The sequence below is a fragment of the Alligator sinensis genome, unplaced genomic scaffold, assembly GCF_000455745.1.
Source record: "Alligator sinensis unplaced genomic scaffold, ASM45574v1 scaffold546_1, whole genome shotgun sequence".
Lineage (NCBI taxonomy): Eukaryota > Metazoa > Chordata > Crocodylia > Alligatoridae > Alligator > Alligator sinensis.
Genome location: NW_005842061.1, coordinates 127,532 through 133,941, shown reverse-complemented (window position 1 = coordinate 133,941; position 6,410 = coordinate 127,532). Strand labels below are relative to the sequence as shown.

Sequence of the window (6,410 nt, the reverse complement as noted above, 5' to 3'; positions counted from 1 at the left end):
GGTTGTGCAAAGAAATCTGGATGGTGGGATATGTTGTTCATTTTGGATAGAATCGTTTTGGACAGGATGAAATACCACTGTCCAGAGAAAGGAACAGGCAGGAGAAGAAATTCTTCTTTAAGTGGCCATTTTGTAAAGGAAATGTCAGGCTCTCACCACTCAATGGAAGATTAAAAATAAAGAAAGAGTGAGAGAGCCATACACCCAAATACACACGCACACACACATATACTTAGGAGACTTGTCTACAGAAAATCAATAGGAGCTTATCAGGCTGCAGCAGAGTCTGGACAATTAAACATTTCCCTCACTACCTTTAGTTATTGGATTTACTTTCTGAAGTTCTTCTCATCAGTGGATGGAAGGACAAGAAAATGATCTCAACAAGCATACTCTTACAGGGAGGAGAGAGAGAGATCTGTAGGTACAGAAATAATTTTAGCAACATTCCTTGTTAACCACTGAACTCACTGACTGCCCCCCAAAATAATTTTCCTGGTTATAGATATAAAAATGGAGTGGTATACATAGAATGATTTATAAAATCATAGAATCATAGAAAGTTAGGGTTGGAAGGGACCTCAGGAAGTCGTCTAGTCCAACTCCCTGCTCAAAGCAGGACCATCCCCAACTCGATCATTCCAGTCAATGCTTTGTCTAGCTGGGTCTTGAAAACCTCTAAGGTTTGAGCTTCCACCACTTCTGTGGGTAACCTATTCCAGTGTTTTACTACCCTCCTAGTGAGAAAATTCTTCCTAATATCTAACCTAAACTTCCCTGCTGCAACTTGAGACCATTGCTCCTTGTTCTTTCATATGCCACCACTAAGAACTGTCTAGCACCATCCTGTTTCAAACTCCCTTACAGGTAGTTAAAAGCTGCTATTAAGCCCCCTCAGTCTCCTCTTCTCTAGACTAAATAAGCCCAGTTCCCTCAGTCTTTCCTCATAAGTCATGTCCCCCAGCCCCATCACCATTTTTGTTGTCCTAGTGGTAACACTCCAACCAATGCAGCTCAGTATGCCATTAGCCTTCTTGGCAACAAGGGCGCACTGCTGGATCATATTGGGCATGTCCACACATGCAAGCATGTGTGCTTGCAGCAGCTCAAATAGAAGTGGTGCAAATTTGAGCCAGGCTTTTTGCCTCAGTACACATGCTCGGACATGCACTTTGTTGTGCAGCAAAATGTGCCGCTTGGGGCAAAATAACCCTGCCTGGCTCCTCCCAGATCTGCAGGCAGGGGGAACTAGAGCCCAGGGACAGCACTTCCTTCTCCTGAGGCTGAAGACAAGCAGGGGAAGGAGCAGGGGCCTGGAGACAGCCACAGAGACATTCCCCTGCTGCCTCCAGCCTCAGGAGAGCAGGGGATAGCAGGGGAATGCCTCCCGGGCTGTCTCCAGCCCCCTGCTCATTCCCCTGCAGCCTCCAGCCTCCTGAGGTCCCTTCCCCTCTCCTCCAGCCCCGCAACCCTCTGCTTACCTGGCAAAAGCCGGTCCGGGTCCCTGCAGCTTGCACCAGGACCAGGGAAAGGGCCCTGCAACTTGCTTCAGGACTGGGGAAAGGGCCAATCATAGAGACACTCTGGCACTTTGCCAGAGTGTCTCTGGAGGACTGAGCCTCCAGTTGCCTCAGGGCATGGTCTGGGACTGTGCCCTGACCCTTTTTTTCCCCCAGGTTTGTGTTTGACCCCTGGATATCCAGGGGTCTAATTTTCTCCCTGCACTACAAGTTTGTAGCGCGGGGAACATTTTTTCATTCCTGCATGTGCCTCTTGCCTTGTCTCAAAGGGGTTTGAGATGGGGCAAGAGACATGTGCACACTCATCTGGATGCACCCATTGAGTTTATTGTCCACTGTAATCCCCAGGACCTTTTCTGCAGAGCTGCTGCCTAGCCAGTCAGCCCCCAGCCTGTACTGGTGCATGAAACTGTTCTGTCCTAAGTGCAGGACTTTGCACCTCATGAGATTCCTTTTGGCCCAATCCTTCAATTTGTCTAGGTCACTCTGAATCCAGTGTATCTACTGCTCCCCCCAGCTTGGTGTCATCTGCAAACTTGCTGCAGGTGCACTCTATGCCATCTTCCAGGTCGTTGATGAAGACATTGAACAAAACTGACACAGGACCAACATTGAACAAAACTAAACAGGACTGACCCCTGGGGGACTCCACTTGATATAGGCTGCCAACTACACATCAAGCCATTGATTACTACTCTCTGAGTCTGATGCTTCAGCCAGGTTTCTATCCACCTTACAGTCCTTTCATCCAGCCCACATTTCCTTAGCTTGCCTGGGAATGTTGTAGGAGACCATAACAAAAGCCTTGCTAAAATCAAGGTACACCATATCCACCAGTCTCCCTGCTTGCCTGCATGTTGTCCCCAACACTCTCCAAAAACTTCGTGGATTGCCTGCACACTGCTGTATTGCCCTCCCAACAGATGTCAGTATGAATGACTGGTGCCTCCCAAGACTAAGGTAGCACAATTTGTGGGTGGCAGCATTGGCAGTGGCGGGGTGGTGAGTAGCGACCAGCTGCAGAAGGCGGTGGTGGCATTGGCAGTGGAGGGAGAGGCGGGGTTGCGAGCAGCAATCAGTGATTGGCGACTGCCCACAGAAGCCGGCAGCGCTAAGCAGCGACCACCTGCAGAAGCCAGCAGTGGCATTGGCAGCGGGAGGAGGAGGTGGCGAGTGATGACCGCCCACAGAAGCTGGCGGCAGCCAATCTCAGGGGGGGCCAGTATGAGTCACCTATGGATGTCAGGGTGACTGAAGTCCCCATGCGAACCAGGGCCTGTCATTAGGAAACTTCTGCTAGCTGTTTGAAAAAGCCTCATCCACCACTTCCTCCTGGTCTGGCGGTCTATAGCAAACCCCCACCACAACATCACCCTTGTTACTTTCCCCTCTGACCTTAACCCAGAGACTCTCAACAGGCCTATCTCCAGCTTCATACTGGAGCTCTGAGCAATCATATGGCTCTTTTACATAAACTGTACCTCTTTCTCCTCTGCAAAGGAACCAAATTTTCAGCTCTCTCAATACTGCAAAGTTCCACATGACCACCAGACATCCTTCTTCAAATGCTTAGCTAACTTTTGTACACTTTTCTTTTCCTTGTGGTAAAACGTCACAGAATAGAACTGGCCAAAAATTGAGATGGGTCCAAAAATGTGAAGTCTGGTTCTCAATTTGAAGATCTAGTGCTAGGATTGTTATAGTTAATAACAAGTTACCAACTTTACCTCTTAGTAGCTATCTTTAAGTTCAAGGGTTTTCAAACCATAGCTGTAGTTCAAGCTCAAACACTAAAAGGGGCTATTTGTATTCCTAACCATTCCCACAAATCAAGAAATCTGGCTCAGTACTGGAACTAGAACTAGAACTGAGTTATGGGACCCCCCCCCCAAGAATCATTAAACAATTACTTCATTCTCAGTCACTTATTCTAGCTACTCTTCGATGGGCTAGTTTCACTCATTGTGGGAATCTTACTTGATGTTTCTCTGTAAGCAGTATTCCTATCAGGAGGCACTACTTCACTGTCAGGGTGGCTAGGAGCTGGAACCAACTTCCAAGGGAAGTGGTGCTTGCCCCTACCCTGGGGGTCTTCAAAAGGGGGCTAGACAGCCACCTAGCTGGGGTAATTTGACCCCAGCATCCTTTCCTGCCCATGGCAGGGGGTTGGACTAGATGATCTGCTCAGGTCCCTTCCAACCCTACCAACTATGAAACTATGGAAGGACATCCATAGAGCATCAACTCAGCAATTTCACTGCTAAGCTCATGCTGACATACTGTCTTTCATCATGCAATTGCTGTCCATATTGTTGACTCTTATTTTACACAGACCAAGTACACATTCTTAATAACATGGTGATGGTGTTGTTGTGCATTGATGCTGGTGTCAGCACTTCTATGGAATGCAGGTGCACAGGTGTGCTGGGTGTAGGGGGTATGAGCAGCAATATTTTGAAGATAAAGGGGTATGTGCCCAAAGAAGTTTGAAGAATCACTAGTGGCTATACCCTCCGTATTTACACAAATAGAAAACTACCCTGATTAGAAGACGACCCCCCCCCACCCCAATAACTAGATTCTATATATGGAAAATATATAAATTTGTTATATTTTTTCAGGTATAGAATCTAATTATTGAAGGCTTGCTTTGAATTATCCCCTTCCTACTAGTACACCAGGGAAAATAAATCAGGCTCAGGTAGCCTCTTTGTTCTCTGCTTCCCCACAACTTTTTCCCCTGGCAGCCCCTTCCCCCTCTCCTTCCAGTCAGACCCTGCTTTCCTTGAGGACATAGAAACGAGGAGCAAATTTGAAAACAATAACCTTGAAATTAAGCATGGCTATAGCAATTTGCATATAGTGCCCATACACACAATTCATCCAGAACTGATGCATGCTAACTTTGCTTGAAACTGCTGCAAGTTTTAGCACAGGTATTCCATAAACACACTTTTAAGCAGCACTTTGGCACCTACTTACATGTAGTACAAACTAAGGTTTTTTTTAAATTTAATTTTATTATTATTTAATTTAATTTAATTTTAATTTAGTTTACAAGGCCAAATCAGTTTTGAATTAAGTTCCAGATCTTGACTGAGCAGTGTTCAATCATTAAAGTCTGTGTGGCACCACCATAAGCAAGTATCCTACCTGCCAGGCTCTTCAGTCTGGGTCTTCAAATACTCCCAAATCCATGGTAGCCATCCTACATGCAAGCCCCAAACCCAGAGGGCTGGGAGTTCAGTTGCCTCCTAGTCTTGCTTGCCCCTAGCCAAAAGGCTGAAAAAGCAAGCTAGGGGGAAAGCCTAAAAGCAGTCCCCCTTCACCATAAATTGTGTAGCTGAGATCCTTGCATTTGGAGGCATGTGTAGACTCTCACAGGGGTCAGCCTGCCCACACTACAAGGGACAGGCTTTCACCCTCTAACTACACCAAATCATTCAAGACTGAGACCAGGGGTATTTCCCTTGCCAGGTAAGGAAAACCACCTAGTTGATAATGGTATCTCCCCTGCCAGGTAAGAGAGAGGGAGTAACAGAGGGATTTTTGGTAAACTATTTGGGGCCCTGTTTTGTGATGTTTCCCAGGCATTTGAGGCTGGTGAAGAAACAGGAATCATTGCAAAAGGGAAGAAAGGCACAGCTTAGCTGTGAGTGAAGATGAAGTAAAAATGTATGCAATGTAGTGGCTTACCATGAGTTTAAAAAGAGTTGGCAGTGAGGGAAAATGCACTTAATGGGCACTACCCTATATTTTATTTAGTTGGGCTGCACTAACCTATTCTTATGATAGGCTCCCACCAACATGTTTGCCCAATATGGGCCACATGGTTTATACTCATGCTTGGCTGCGTTTAATCAACTTCATAGTTGGTTTCCATTGCTGAGCACATCCAAATGATCGATGTATTTCGTAAGATTTTCTTGTATGCAATTATAAGACAAAGGGCTTTTTTCCCCATGCCAGTGGCAGGTGGTGGAACCTCATCTTGTATTTGAGTAAATACAGTACTTTTGCAGTCATAAGGAAGGACATTTATGGATTATAGCTTGTATAACATCACTCCAAACTATTAAATTTGGTCTGGTAAAAGATATTACCAACTACAGCTTGCTTCTTGCTTGTGTGGTTTTAGTCATTATGGCTGGGGGTTTTGGTGCTATGTAAGACAATGCTAAGAGAACAAATGACCTAGGTGTTGATAATGAAGATATGTGTTGGCAGCAGGCAGAAGACCAAATGCCTGAAACACTGAAGCTGCTTGCACTACATAATCAATAACATTGGTTTTTCTAGTATTGAAAGCTTATGTACAGCTGGTAATAAAATAAAACAAAAAATTAAATACCTCCCCTTCCTGTCCTCCTCTCCCCACCCTTTCCCCTTCAAATGTGTTTTCTGTATGGTGAGGCATTGCTAGAATAAGACCATATTTGTAATTATGTATTTAATTGGTGGCAGAGCAGGCTCACCAAGAAAAAGACTTAGGTTTGGCTTCGGTTTTTTTCTTTTTCTGTTTAGTTTTTTTTTAAGAAATTGCAAATAAACCGTAACTTCAAGTTAGACAAATCTTTCAATGGTTGCCTGCTAACATTCACTTATGTTGCAATCTGATATTTGCTTTAGCCTTACTTGTCCTTTGTTTTATAGTTATTAGTGAACACTTATGCCAGCACGTTATATTCATATAAATTCGGGGGGAAAGGTGACATCACTTCCATATACAAACAAGGGACTTCAGGCACAAAGCAGGCTATTTGTTATTCACTGCTGATGATTTTTATTTATTATTCCCTGCTTCAAAAGTTTCAGAAATCTAATCAGGGAACAGAACCACTACCAAGTAATTTACGTGATGAGTCACACACCACAAATATCAAATAACAA

The 6,410-nt window shown here is 44.9% G+C and overlaps 1 pseudogene; it reads right to left on the bottom strand.

Moving 5' to 3' along the window:
* Nucleotides 1-4,817: 4,817 nt before the first annotated feature.
* On the bottom strand, nucleotides 4,818-5,005 carry LOC112550230 (annotated as a pseudogene).
* Between the last annotated feature and the right edge of the window lie 1,405 nt (nucleotides 5,006-6,410).